A 14,710-nucleotide genomic window follows, 5' to 3' on the forward strand; every position below is an offset into this window, starting at 1 on the left:
CTTCCTCCATCTAGCCATTCTGGTTCTCAGTTATAATCGGTGATAATACCAGATGAAAAAAATAAAGTAAGTTCATGTGCAGGATTTCTACTTTTATTTCAAAGGGATTTAAGATTATGTTGTTGTTTTTTGTTTTGCTTTTGGCCTTTTATGGGTTTTTTTCACTTTTATTTTGCAATAATTATATGTTCACAGGAAATTGCAGAGAGAGCACAGCAATCTGGTGTACCCTTCATCCAGTTTCCCCCAGTGGTTACCCCTTATCACAATATTTATATTATAATTATACCACGGTATCAAAACCAGGAAGCTGACATTGGTACTGTATGTGTATACATATCTATACGTATACATATATATGTACCAATATAATTATATATATTTAATATAATTACATATAGAACTGCACATATCTCGTTTTATCACATTACACATTCCACATTTGCATAATCACAATCAAGATAGAGAACTACCCCATCACCATCGTCCTGCTGCCCCTTGGGCTATCATACACATCTGCCCCTCTCCCCCACCAGCCCTAAATCCTGACAACCTCTAATTTGCTTTTCATCTCGATCATGTTGTCATGGCATGAATATTAAATAATGGGGTCATGCAATAGATGACGATATTATTACCTTGGCTATTTTTCACTCAGCGAAATGCTCTGGAAATCCACCCAAGTCATTGTCGTATATATCTATATATAGTCTGCTCTTTTCCATGTAATAGTAATGATCCATGATATGGATTTACCACCGTTTCTTTAAACATTCAGTTATTGAGGGACATTTTGGCTGTTTTTAGTTGTGGGATATTACAGATCAGGCTGTTATGAACAACTATGTACAGTTTTGTATGGACACGAATTCTCATTTCTCTGGAATAAATGCCTAGGAGTGCCACTGTTGGGTCATATGGTAGGCATATTTTCATTTTTAAATATACTGCCAATTTTCGCAGTGGCTGTATCATTTCACATTTTACATTACACCATCAATGTGTGAGGCCTCCAGTTTCTCTGTGTCCTCATGAGCATTTGATATTTTCATGCTTTTTATTTTAGCTGTTGTAATAAGTATATAGCAATATCTCATTAGAGTATTTACTTACATTTCTCTAATGGCTAAAGACACTGAACATTTTTGCATGGGCTTATTTGCCATCCATTTATCCTCTTTGGTGAAATGACACTTCATGACTCCATCCCATTTTATAAGTGGATTGTTTATTTGTTTAATATTGAATTTTAAGAATAGACACCATGACCAAGTGCAGTTTATTCCAAGAATGTGAGAGCTTTTCAGTATTCAAAGGTCAATTAATGTAATCCACCATATCAGTAGGTTAAAAAGGGGAAAAAAAACCCCACAAGATTGTATCAATTTCTGAAGAAAATTATTTAACAATTCCAACACGGTGTGTCATATAAACTTTCAGAATAAAAGAGGAATAAAGGACATCCTCATCTTGACAAACATTTTTAAAACCTACAGCTAATATCACACTTAGTGGTGAAAGGCTGAATGCTTTCCCCCTAAGATTGCTAACAAGGCAAGAATGTCTGATCAGTCTTCGTACTGGGAGTCCAGCCAGCAAAAAAGGCAAGAAAAAGAAATAAAATGCATGCAGATCAGAAAGAAAAAAATAAAACTCCTCCTATTTGCAGATGGCATAATGGCCTACATATTCCATATTCTCATGGGATGTACAGAATCACTTTTAGAGCTAATAGGTGAATTCAGCAAGGCCACGGGTTGTATGTTTATCTTATCTTTTGTATTCGTCTTTTTAAAGAACCAATGTTTCAATAATCTATTCTTCTGTTTTCAGTTTCATTTATTTCTGTCATCTTTAGCATTTCCACTCTTCTGCTTCTTTGGGGTTTATGCTGTTCCTTTCTTTCCTTTTTTTCTTTTTTTAACAATCTTGTGTTGGAAGCTTAGTCTCTTGGTTTGAGATATTTTTTCTCTTTTCTAATGTCATTATTTAATGCTATAAATTGCCCTCTTGGCACTGTTTTAGCTGTTTCCCACAAATTTGGTTGTGTTGTATTTTAACATTCACTCAACTCAATGTATTTGTTTTTTAGTTTTTTTGAGACTTCCTCTTTGATCCATGACTTATGTGACACGTGTTGTGTAGTTCCCAGCTGTTTATAGATTTGAGCATTATCTTTCTGTTATTAATGTCTGGTTTGACTTCCTTATGGGCAGAGAACACACTCCTTATGACGAGTTCTTTGAAACTCTTGAGATTTGCTTTATGGCCGGTAGTATATGGTTTCCCTTCTATATGTGACATGGGCACTTGAAAAATACATGTATTCTGCTATTGTTGTGTGAAGTGTTCTGTAAATGCCAATTGGATCCTTTTCATTGATGGTTTTGTTCAGCTATTCCACATTGTTTTTAATTTTTTGTATAGTTCTATAAATTGTTGAAAGCAGGTTTTGAAGTCTCCAACCATAATCATGAATGTGTGTTATTCAACTCTGTTTATTGATACATATGCATTTAATACTGTCGTGTCTTCTTGGTGGATTGATATTTAATCATTTTAATCATGATGTAATAGCGTCCCTCTCCCCGGTCAATTTTCTTACTCTGAAATCTACTTATCTGGTGATTAGTATATCCACTCATACATTTTGTTTGTTTAAGTTTGCATGGCATATCTTTTCCATCCTTTTAATTCATCTTCTATATATCATTATATTTGATGTGTTCCCTATGAGAAGCATACAGTTGGGTTATGTTTTTATAAGAATGCCAATTTCTCTTTTAATTTGTGTATTTAGGTCATATACATTTAATGTATTTACTGATTAAGTTTCAATCGGCCATTTTATGTTTCATTTCCTGTTTGTTCTCTGTGTCTTGTTTCTCTGTTTTCTTTTTCCTCCTTTCTGATGGTTACCTGAACACTTTTTCAAGAATTCCATTTTGGTTCATCTGGAGTGATTTTAGGTGTATTGTGTGGTATCACTTTTTTAGTGGATGCTTTGGATTCTACTGTATATTTAATTTATCAAAGTCTTTCTGTAACTCCAATGATACAAATGTTAGATACTTTATCATGGTTGCACATCCCCAAGACTCTGGGTTTTGGGGGTTTTCTTCTTCACAATGTATTTTCTTTCTGTTTTTCAGCTTGAGTAATATCTATTTATCTATTTTTAAGGTCAATAAACTTCCCTCTGTCCATCTGCTATTGTGTTTAACCCTACCCACTGGGCTTTTTATTTAAGTTATTGTATTTTTCAATTCTAAAATTATCCATTTGGTTCTTCTTTATATCTTCCCTTCCCCCTTTGCTGAAATTTTCTATTTTTCATTTACTTCAGGCATATTTGTAATTCCTCATCAAAGCATTTTTATGATAGCTGCTTTAAAACCCTGGTCAAATAATTCTGACATCCATGTCCTCTCTCTGCATTAGGAAATGCTGATTCTCTTTTCTCTCTCATATTGTAATCTTTCTGGTATTTATTATAATAAGGGATCTCAGATTGAAACCTGGGAGTCTTGGATATTATAAGACTCTTCTTATTTAAATCTCATGATCTCAAAGGCCTTTTCTGACACCACTCTGGTGAGTGAAGGGGGAGCACCACCCCATTTCTGTAGGTGGTGTGGAAGTCCAAGTTCCCCACTTGGCTCCCCTTACCACCTGAGGGAGGGAGGCTCGTTTTTATTGCTGTGAAAGGTGGGAGTTCAGGGTTGCCAACAGGCTTTTGCCATCACCACCATGGCTGGGAGGGACAGATGCCTCTGATTTCAAAGGCCCTCTCCCCACATGTTCTCTATGGACACCAAAGAAGTCTGGGGGAATAGTCCTGTGTCTGCTGAGTGGTGGCTCAAGTCCTGATGCTCCACTGGGCCTCTTAATACCAGCCAGAGAGCAGGGGAAGGGCACCTCCTTACTGCTATGTGCAGTCAAGGTGCTGCAAGTGGTCTCCCCTGACAGCGCATGGGATAGGGGTCATCACACAGGGAAGGGAGTGTGTGTGGGGGTAGGGGGTTCATTACCAACGAATGGATGAAAATGCTGGCCCCCCTTGGCCTTGTCTGATGCAACCAGAGCCAGGGTAGTGTTGAGGCATCCTCCTACCACCTCACAAGGGTGACAGGAGGGATGGGGCCACAGATTTTCTGTGGCGTTTGTCAAGAGGAGAACACTTATTGTATAAAAGATTTCTGTTGCGCTAAGCCAAGTGGTCCCTTTCCTTGTCCTTTGGCTTTTCTCGGGGCTTTCATGGACTGCATCCACTGGCATTTCCAGCTTGCTGGCCTGTCCTGTATCTAGTATGGGATATATGAGACAGAAAGAAAACCCAGGAGACCCAGTGACATGTCATTTCTCAGTTGCCATGGTCCCCAGCCCGCCTGCCTTCTCTTCACTTAGCAGGAGGAACAGCGCAAAGTTTATCCATTCCATCTTCCCGGAAGCGGAAGTCTTTTGATGTCCTCCGAAATTATTATTTAGTTTCAAGATAACTTTTTCCCATGACAGTTCTATGACTGGATTCATTAATGGACAAATGAGTTATTTTTTCAGGTATTGAACTTTACCACATCAGTAGCATTTGTGTTCATTAAAATTTGAAAGCAAATATAAACAACAAATAGTTCTGATGATAACTGCCTCATTTTAATATTTATGTAGAAGCTGCTGCATCATAAATATTGAGTTATGCTATTATCCCTGTCTATCCTGGCTTTTAATAAATGTAAAATCTGGCAAATATTACTACATCTATTCCTTAGTTAGCTTTGAACTTAAGAATAGAAAATATATTCCCTTATTAAAATTTGAAAAATGTCTATTTCTACAGATCTTATTTACCTATTTCTTTCCCACTACCAAAATATTCTCCCAGACTTGCCCTATCTTCATCATTTTTGTAAATGCAGATAAATATAAAATTATTCACATACCTTTTAGCTATGAAAAGCAATGAAATAAGTCGTTTCTCATCTGCTCATGGTTTCCTTTCTAACTACGTAGAAAAGAGAAGCTGAAAGTTAAAGATAGGGGAAAATACAAGGGTAAGTCTGGGCCAAAGGGGGTTGATAGCAAGGGGGAAAAGAAGGAGGAGGGGGGAGGAAACTGGGCAGAGAGGAGTGAACATTATAGGAGTCATAGAGGATGATTTGGTGTTGTGGTGGTGAGGCCTAATCTGATTAAAACATGTCTTGATGCTGAGACCCAGAATTTAAGTGTCCATCAACGGATAAATGGATAAAGAAGGTGTGAAATGCATACGCCATCGAATCTTACTCAGCCATGAGAAAGAAGGAAATCCTGCCATTTGCACCAACGTGGATAGACCTTGAGGGCATTATGCTAAGTGAGATAAGTCAAAGGAAGACAAATCACTTATATGTGAAATCTAATAAAACTGAACTTGCAAAAACAGAGAGTACAATGATGAGTACCAAGGACTGGGGAGACTTTCAGAGGTCTAAATTTATAACTGGTAGATAAATATGTTCTAGGGATTTAATGCAAAACAGAGTAACTATAGTCAACAATACTGTATTATAAATTTCAAAATTGCAAATAGACTATTCTCAACAGGAAAAAGAAATGATAATCACATGAAGCCATAAAGGTGTTAGCTGACACTACTGTAGTAATCACATTGCAATATATAAATGTATTGAACCAACTCACTGTACACCTTAAACTTATATAATGTTATAGGTCATTTATATCTCAACTTTTAAAAATTAACCAAAAAAAAAAGAGAAGGAATCCTCCAAACCTAAAATTCTAAATGATTCGTTCTTTCCTGCCAATAGCTCCAGGTAAGACCCAAAACAAAGTTTGACTCGATCGAAGGGCCCCTATTTGGGAAACCAGCCTGTGGATAGCTCTCAATGGTGACCTCCCCTGAGACAGAGGGACCATGCTATCAGTTAGAACCTGGCATACCACTGGACGCTTGTCTAGGCACAAGGACATACTGACGGGATGAAATCCACTGGAGGGACACTACCCTTAATGGGACCTCAGGGCCAAAACCTTCTGGAGGGTGTAGCCCTTTGGAGGTTCCAGGAGAAGATACATAGACTTAAACACAAACACATGAGAGGCACCATTGCCAGCATATACGTTCGAATGTAGTTATTCTAATCAGCAAGTTCGGGAATAATATTTCAAACTTCCCTCAAATAAGATCAGAGCCTAGCGATGGTCATTGCTGAGAACTGTCAAAATACATTTCAGCTTGGGGAAGGCTGCAATGGTTTTACAAAGGCTACCGGTGTGCTGTGTTGAGAAGGATCCCGAGGCAGGAACAGGGAGCAGAGCCATGGGGAATGGAGGTGGAGAAGCAGGACACGGTAACATGTCATTAATGCAAGGGCTTCGTAGTAAGGAGAGCTATAACTTGCAGAGTACACACATTAGGCTCACTGAGCTCACACTCCGGTCTCTCTGAGAAGATTGGTGAAGGCAGTGTAGTGTCGTGGTGAAGGCTCTGGAGCCAAACTACACAGGTTCAAATCTGGACTTTACCATCCGCCAGGCGTGTGACCGTGGGCAATACTTAACCTCTCCGTGCCTCAGTTCCCTCAAAACTAAAGGAGAATAATGAAACCATGGCAATGGCCTCAACAACGTGTGAGAATTGAATGATTTAAGTTTGGAAAGCAGGCAGATAATAAGCACTACATAAATAAATACATGTTTTTTCATTTGTTATTATTACTTCTGAGTAGTTATTTTATAATATAATTATTATATAATATTATAATAATATAATTATTATTATTACTTTTGAGTAGTTCCCTACAAGATTTTCATCATGTCTTTGGCCACAAGCATCACTGTAATCGGAATTTTTCAGAAAGGAGGGAGAATGGGCCACAAAGCAGGCTGACAGATTTCTCCTCCAGCACCTGGGCCTCACCCAACACCCACGGCTCCCTAGCGCTCCCAAGACCATCTTCTTGTAAAGGAACAAACCAGAGAGATTGGGGATCAGACAAGCAAGCACCAGATGCGGTAGGCTGCTCATCATGGGCCGTCTGGGGATGTGTCAGGCCACACGCTCAGATGGTACGGAGATAGCTGGGCCACAGAGCCACCCGCACCCCATTCCGCGGGGCTGTCCCAGGGGCGGGCGGCCTGGCTTCCCCAAACCTGCCAGGCAGAGTGTGAGAGGATCCCCAACCTCCTGCGGTGGCAAGCCACAGTCTTCTGCTTGTTTTTCTTCCCGTGTCAAACACCGAGCGCTAGCATCATAAATGAGAAAAAAAAGTCAATAGCATGGAGTACAGTGCTAACAAGGCCAAGGCTGAGTCTTAAGTTCACAAATGCTTTAATTAGCTTTGCTCAGAATCGGCAGACTGTTCCAAAGGCCCAGCCAGCCTTGTTGCAGATGCATTTAGGATAAGCTATTACCATCGCCAGAAAGACCATTGGTAGTGCAGACCGAGCGCTGCTACCCCGAAGAGAAGCAGGTCAATGCCAAGGTGGCGTGTGCCTCTATTATCCTGCAGTGTGTCACAGCTGCCTGTCCTTTCAGCTCACCACCAGCGCACTCTGCCCCGGTCCTTGGGCTCTAAATTCACGGAATACTTGTTACATAGAAGGCACTGAGCTACTGTCTCTAGAGCTACAAAATCAAAGAAGAAAGAAAAAAGAGGAGAGGGGAGGGGGAAAGAATGGGAAGAGAGGAAGGAGGAAACAGGAAGAAGAAAGGAAAGGCAAGAAGGAGGGACAGAAGGAAAGTTTACTCTCCCGTATTCCAATGACTTTGGGGTTTTTCCATCTCTATTATCTCACTTAATCCTTGCACCGACCTTATGGTGAAAGATGTCATGTCCATTTTCCGCATGAGAGAGCAAGGCTCAGTAAGTCACAGTTTGAAAGAAGAGGAGAATAAGGGGGATACACAAAATTTGCAGTGTTATTTTTCTGCCTGTTGGAGCTTGTGGTGGTGATGGAAGGAGCTCTGGGCTGGAATCGGAAGCCCCAGATCCTAGTGGTTCTCTGACTGATGATTTGGGGGATCCTGGAAAAGTCACAGGGTGACCCTGGTCTCTGTGCGGATTGGATTATCCGCGGATTGGACTATCAGGCAAATAGCCTGCAGAGCTTTTAGCTCAGCACTGCAATGTGTTAAAACAAATCAAATCTAAGTGCCATCAGTAGACCGCAATCCACAGACAACCCATCACCACCGGTCCCTGTGATTTTGTACCCTACCACCCCCTGCCTTGGCTCCCTCCCTGAAGTCACTGAAGCTTGCCACCTCTGCGCAGACCCCACAGTTCAGCAGGCTACCTCTAAACGACAGATTGTTTCCAACACTGGTACCAAAAATTCACTTGCAGCTTTCAGATCTTGAAATACCTGCTTTAAATGGAGCACCTGAAACAATTTAAATTTAATAATTTAAAATAATTGACTATTGACAATAATGATCTTTCCAAAGACTTAATTCCCTGTGCTAATGCACCAAATATTCCACTCCTATACACACCTATACATTGGCCCAACGCTTTTGAACAGGCACCCAAGAAATTGGGTAAGATAAAAATTAGGATTTAAAAATAAGGGTTTTAAAAAGGTACTGATCTCTGTACCATTATGAAACTGGTACAGAGCTACTCTTTGGTGTTGAATATTGGTCTGAGCTTTCCGGAGATAGTGAAGAAATTCTTGGGGTGGTAATAAGGCTGCATTCAACCAGATGATTGGATCTGCGGCACTCGGAGGTGAACATAGAGGTTTCCACGTGGATCTTTCAGAACCTTTCTGCTAGGTGACTATGTAAACAGAAAAGAAGTCAATTCTCAGAACACGCCTGCCCGTTGCCCTGCCCATTCTCCTCTTCCCTTCACGCAACGTGAGGCATTTTGTTCCCGGGTGAGGGAAAGCAGTCAGCAGGGCGCAGGTGCCATCTCTGAGGGTACCCCAGGCCACCACTTCACCCTCAGTGCCAACCCCACAGCCGGGCCCTCCCCCACCTGCCAGGATTCCTGTTGAGTGGGCTGACCTCCAGCTGGAAGGGGTAGCCGCAGGAAGCAGACGCCTTCCCTCCGGAAGCCTGGAACCTGTCTGCCACACTTGGAACGTTCTCAGCTGGGTGGCACTTTCTGTTTGTGTTTTGACTACTGTTAGATGTGGCTGTGGGAGCAGGGAGATGCAGATGAGGGCACTTAGCACTTCAAAGAACTGAAGGCCTTCTTCTTATACTTGAGCATCAAGGAGAAAAACCAACAAAGGTGCCCAGGAGCTGGGATGCTGGGCAGCGGGGCGGCAGCCGACAGCCGGGCACGACCACGGCCCCCGGCACAGAAGGAGAGGGGCTGAGGCAGCCTGCAGGTGTCCTCATCAGGTAGGAAAGGATGCAGGTCACATCCCCTGTCACCCTAAGAAACTAAATGCTTTAAGAAGGGAAAAGATGAAGTGCTGGCCGCTTTTGTTTATGAGGTGTTGGGGAGCACAGTGCCGAGGGGAATCGGAGCCCCAGAGCCTGCGGAGTGGCTGAGGTGGCCCAGGTGGCTTCTTGGACTACTGACAACGGCTTGTGCTCTGAACTGCCAACTCCAGCTCGCTCCGATTCCCAGACAGCCAGGCCTCTCATCTCTCCCTTTAGCTTTGTCCTCCCAAGACAGGCTCTCAGCATGGGGCCTCGATGAATCCTCCCACGGGCAATTTGATTCCCTTAAAGAGAAGACAACACAGTGAGTGACCTGATTTCAGGGGAGAGATGGCCTTTGAGGAAGAAAATATTTAAACAATAACCATGCTGGATTTGTGCTCCAATTAAAAGGTGAGGAATGCTTTTCAAAATCTTGCCAAAGAAACCCTTAGCATACAGCCACCAAGTCTGTAACACGAGAGCAAAAGGAAGTGTGCAAATCCAGACAGAGGTCACTGATACCGACGCCATCCACACAATTGACCAAAGTGCTTAATTTTTATCTGAGTATTTGATATCATAAAAATAAGGCATAAAACAAACTATAGGAAAATTATATGTTCAATGGTTACATTAATTTTTTTTTCCTCCTTGGTTATTTGGTGTACGCTGAAGCAGAGCAAGGATGTGTCATTGTAGAAGTTCTGGAAAGTTTAGGTGTTTCTGCTTTCTGAAAAACAAAGTTCTAGGGGGAAATGTGAAATTTTCCTTCCTTGAGGATGAAGTTTCTATCTGAAAGTTAAAACATTGATCTCAAATTCAAAAGTTGCATCTCTCCTGTCTCAAACAAAATTTCCAGAAAAGAGAACAGAGAATTGAGACTACCCCTTAACAGGCTTTAAAATTATCGTATGAGCTGTTAGCAGTAAAAATGACTTCTTTGGCATTACAAACCATACATTGAGAGCAAAATAAACGCAAAGTGGAAATCATTATCATTATCAAATAATACTTTGTTTAATCCTCTTATTAACCAAAACCTTTATAAGCTAACCTATATTTATAAAACAGACACATTATTGGCATCAAAAAAGATCTTAAAAGGACTTCCAGTGCAACAAAGATGATTCAAACCTTTCCAGAACCTAAGAGTATGAGGCATTTGTTAATGACAAGAGTACTATCCTTAACTGAATCTCCAAGCTGTTGCTAGCACAATGTCGCTACCAAAAGTTCAAGAAACTCAAAATCATTCAATGCATTGAAATTTTTGATCTAAGAGAGAGAACTACTTAAGAATTTACAGCCAATTACATGGAAGGAACAGCAAAGTTTTAATAATCAATTATACTGTTGATCAAATTTTTCACCATAGAAATTTTTTAATCAACAATTATGTATTTAAATGGATTTAAAACTCCATCCTGTTCTATTCCTCATCTCCAGAGTTATAATTTTATATACCCTTCTGCCTTGGAGGCACAGAGGGTGCCAGAAGTTTTCTTCAAGATCGATGGAATATTCTGGTCTGCTTTTGCTTAATTTTTGACCAGTGGACGTCATAGAATAACCATGGGAAACCACTTCTAGTAACCATAGACCTTCCTTAAAAAAAAGGTGGGGGGAGGGGGTTTCTGCCTGCTCCCTATACCCACAGCCTCCAGTCTGCAATCCGGAAGGATGAGAGACCCCTAGATGGGTGAAGGTAAAAATAAAAGAAATGGAGAAGCCGGCGCCTTGTGCCAATCGCTATGCACCTGCTAATGAGGCTGACGTGTTTGGACTAAGCAGCCCAATTTGCATTTGTCACTAGAGTAAGACATTAGCAGTGTGAATATTGAGAGGGACAGATGTGCCCCAGCAGGACTGCCACCTCAGAAAGCCTGCTGGGCCACCAACACCAGGGAAGCTGCCAGCCCAGGGGAAGCCCCTTGTCTCTGAGGGGTCTATGGCACTGCCAGAAACAGCAGAAGAATAGAGAGACATATGTCCTTCCTCATGGCCCTGAGGTCCTGGCTAATGGACGGGGGACAAATTGGCTGGTGCCCCATTATGTGCTGAATTCACGGTCCTTGGGGATTGTTTGCAGCCTTTTAAATGTAAGGCCCCTCATCTTTTCTGTCTTCCCACCCACCCTCCACCCACTCTTCCTGTGTTCCTGAGGGATGCCAAGATTTTACCGGATTTGACTCTTTTCTGAGCTGGTGTGTGCTGCTTCATTAGTGTCACCAAATTGTCATTCATCATCTTCTGTTTCTTCCAAATCTCTGAAAAAAATAACAGCCCATTAAGTACAGTTTAGAGGAGCTGGTGTGATGCCCTGGTAGATGGAAATCACGTTGGTATTATATCTGATTTTCTGCATAGGTATATTTTCATTACACAATGAGAATTTTACATTAGACAAAATTAAAATTCCCAATCTGCAATAATTTTTATGCAACCTCGCGGTTTAAGACAGGGGTCTGTATTGGGGTCTTTTTCTGTAAAAGGGCCAATAACGTGTTAGGCTTGCATGTCTCTTTCATGACTCTGCTGTTGTCGGGCAAAAGCGGCCACCGACAGCACATAAATGAGTGGTTGTGGCCATGTGCTAATAAAACTTTATTTTCAGAAACAGGTAGGGGGCCGGATTTGTTCCACGGACTGCGGTTTGTTGATCTCTGGCTCAGTACAAGAAGCTAAATGCACAGTTTTCAGAATTGTGTCCTCGTTTGGAGACACAGATGTCACACCACATCAAAAGCAAAAAGACAGGGGTGTATAAGACAAATACCCCAGGACCTGACCTCGGCTCATTCTCTCATAGCTCAATGACCTTAGCAAAGCCACACAACTTCTCTGAGCCTGTAAAATGAGGATAGGGCCTTCTTCAGGCACCAGCTGGTCATTATTATTAAGTGACCTGGTGTTTTACAGGCTTGGTACAGTGTAGCAAACAGTAAATACACAGTAAAATGTTAGTCCCTCTGACCTCTGCAAGATGAGTTGCTGGTGTCTACCCTTGTACCTTGAAAGGCTCCCTTTCCCACACCCTCCTAAGGCCCCTCCTCCTTCTCTGAGCACTCCGCCTCAGTCGTTCAAGTTTTTGCCTTTCTTCTCCTCTGGACAAGTATCTGTGAGTGTTCTCAAAGGTTCTGGCCTCAGCTCTCTTCTGTCTTCTCAGGTGCCAATACTGTCAGGAAGGAACCTTCCCCTCTACCCTCTTAGGTTTTGTGATTGGGGGCCTGCTAATTAAACTGACAAGAAAAGAAACAGATTCGCAAAAGAAAAGATAGATTTTTATGCACACACATATGTGGGAGTTCACAGAAAAATATGACTCAGTGAGGTGGTTAGAATCAGGGGCTTAAATACTATCTTCGTAGGAGGAGGTGAGGGGTAGAGAATACTGATGGAAAAATATGTGACTTCTTAACAGGAGAAGAAGGAGAAAAGGGAATTATGGGAAAACAGATGACTTTTAGGAAAGATAAATAGGCTCTTAGGAGAAGAGATGGCGGGTATGATCATCTTGTGATAATACGTTTAGGTGGGGTGCCGACTTCTCCTACCGGTGGTGAGTTGATCTTTCCTGATTTTGAATGTCCGGGGAGGGGATTTACGACAACTGAGTTCTTTGGGGGGCTCTGCTTTTAGGCAGATAAAGGACTTGCCCCACATAAAAAGAAGAAGGAGAAAGAAGGGAAGAGGAGAGGAGAAGGAGAGGAAGAGACAGAGACAATGGTAGGAGAAGGAGAAGAAAAAAGAGAGGAAAAGAAAGGAGAGGAAGAAAGAAAGGGAGAAAGAGAGAGATAGGGAGGGAGGGAGGGAGGAAAGAAGGAAGGAAGGAAGGAACGAAGGAAAGAAGGAAGGAAGGAAGGAAGGAAGGAAGGAAGGAAGGAAGGAAGGAAGGAAGGAAGGAAGGAAAGGAAAAGCCTATTCACAAATGCCTTCAGCTCAAAATAATTCGTATGCCACAGTGGCTTATTCCGGAATCGTTCAATACAGACTCACTCTCACACTTCCAACTACTATCTCTGAATCCAGGATTCCCACCCGGTTCTCTCTCAGCTGCAGCCCATCTTTGGGGAGCCCCGCCCACAGTGCCCCTGCTCCTGCCCTGCCCCCCGCTCTGTCCCCATAGACAGCTGCAAGGTGCACAGCCATGCCGATGACCGAGAAACTGACTCCTGCACTAACACCACTGTCCCTCAGGGGCCACACCTGCCACTCCCCACATCTGGGCCATTGCCAGCTCCCGTAGATTCAGCCCAAAATCTCATCCTGCTCTTCTCTCCTCTTATTTCGGATCTTCAGTCTCAGCCGAGCACCGAAGTCTCTTTTGGACCAAACGTGAGTCCATTTTTCCAGCTGTGTTGCCTGCTTCTCTGTGTAAAACCAATTCTGTTACCAAACCAGGTTGTTTTGTTGAAAAAGACTATCATTCTGGCTCCTCCCTTTTCCCCATGCTTTTCCCTCTGCCTGGAATGTCATCACCCAGGTCCACCTCTCAAACTCCCGCCCATCATTCAGGGTTTTCCCCGAGGGCCACTTTATCAGACTTTTGTGGCAGGGACACATACCCGCATTGGGTCTCATCGCTCCTGGACGTAGCACTCTCTGGCCACTTAGCAAATCCTGCCCTCATTCCTGTTATTTGGATCTTTTTCTCTCATCCGACTAAAGTTCCTTGGCAAGAATTGCCCCTCATGGTGTGTCCCCTGCAGATAGCAGGCACTTGGGGGATGTGTGTCTTAGCCACGGTTTCTGGTTCAATGTCAGATGAGGGGGACGTACGCAAAGGAATCTGAATGTGTCGTTTCTCCAGGGCAAGTGGGGGAAAAAATCCCTGGTGTGTCCTGTGATGCTGGTGATCCCTGGCAAACTCCTCTTCTGCTCTGCACTTCTCTCTACCGCCGCTTAAACTAAGGGTAACAGTAGTGCCTACTCCTGGACGGAGGTTGTTCTTAGAGCCTCGCCCCCAGTAGCCTATTCTCTCTCCATGCATCGTGCCAGTTATCTGGAAGGAGATGTAAAAACTGAAAGAAGAAGAGGCAATAAAAGGCTGAATTTTTGACCACCTTTGGGTGCCCAGGCCTGTCGTGATATCTGTTTACTCGAGGTTGTATTTAAGTTTTTTTTTTTAAAAAAAAAAAAAGCTATTTAATTCTGTTCTCTGAACTGGGTTTTTGGGAAGCTATGGAGTCTTAACTCCCTCTATTAGCTTCCTGTCACTCATGGCCACTTCGGAGTGGGGAACACAGAAAGCAAAGGGTCCCCAGAGCTGCAGGGCCTCTTGGATTCATGGGTCTGCACTTTGGAGGTCTGGGGACCTGCTGAGTGGAG

Source organism: Eumetopias jubatus, unplaced genomic scaffold, assembly GCF_037043125.1.
Source record: "Eumetopias jubatus isolate StellerSeaLion01/CBP00866 unplaced genomic scaffold, mEumJub1_p1.0 scaffold_9, whole genome shotgun sequence".
NCBI lineage: Eukaryota > Metazoa > Chordata > Mammalia > Carnivora > Otariidae > Eumetopias > Eumetopias jubatus.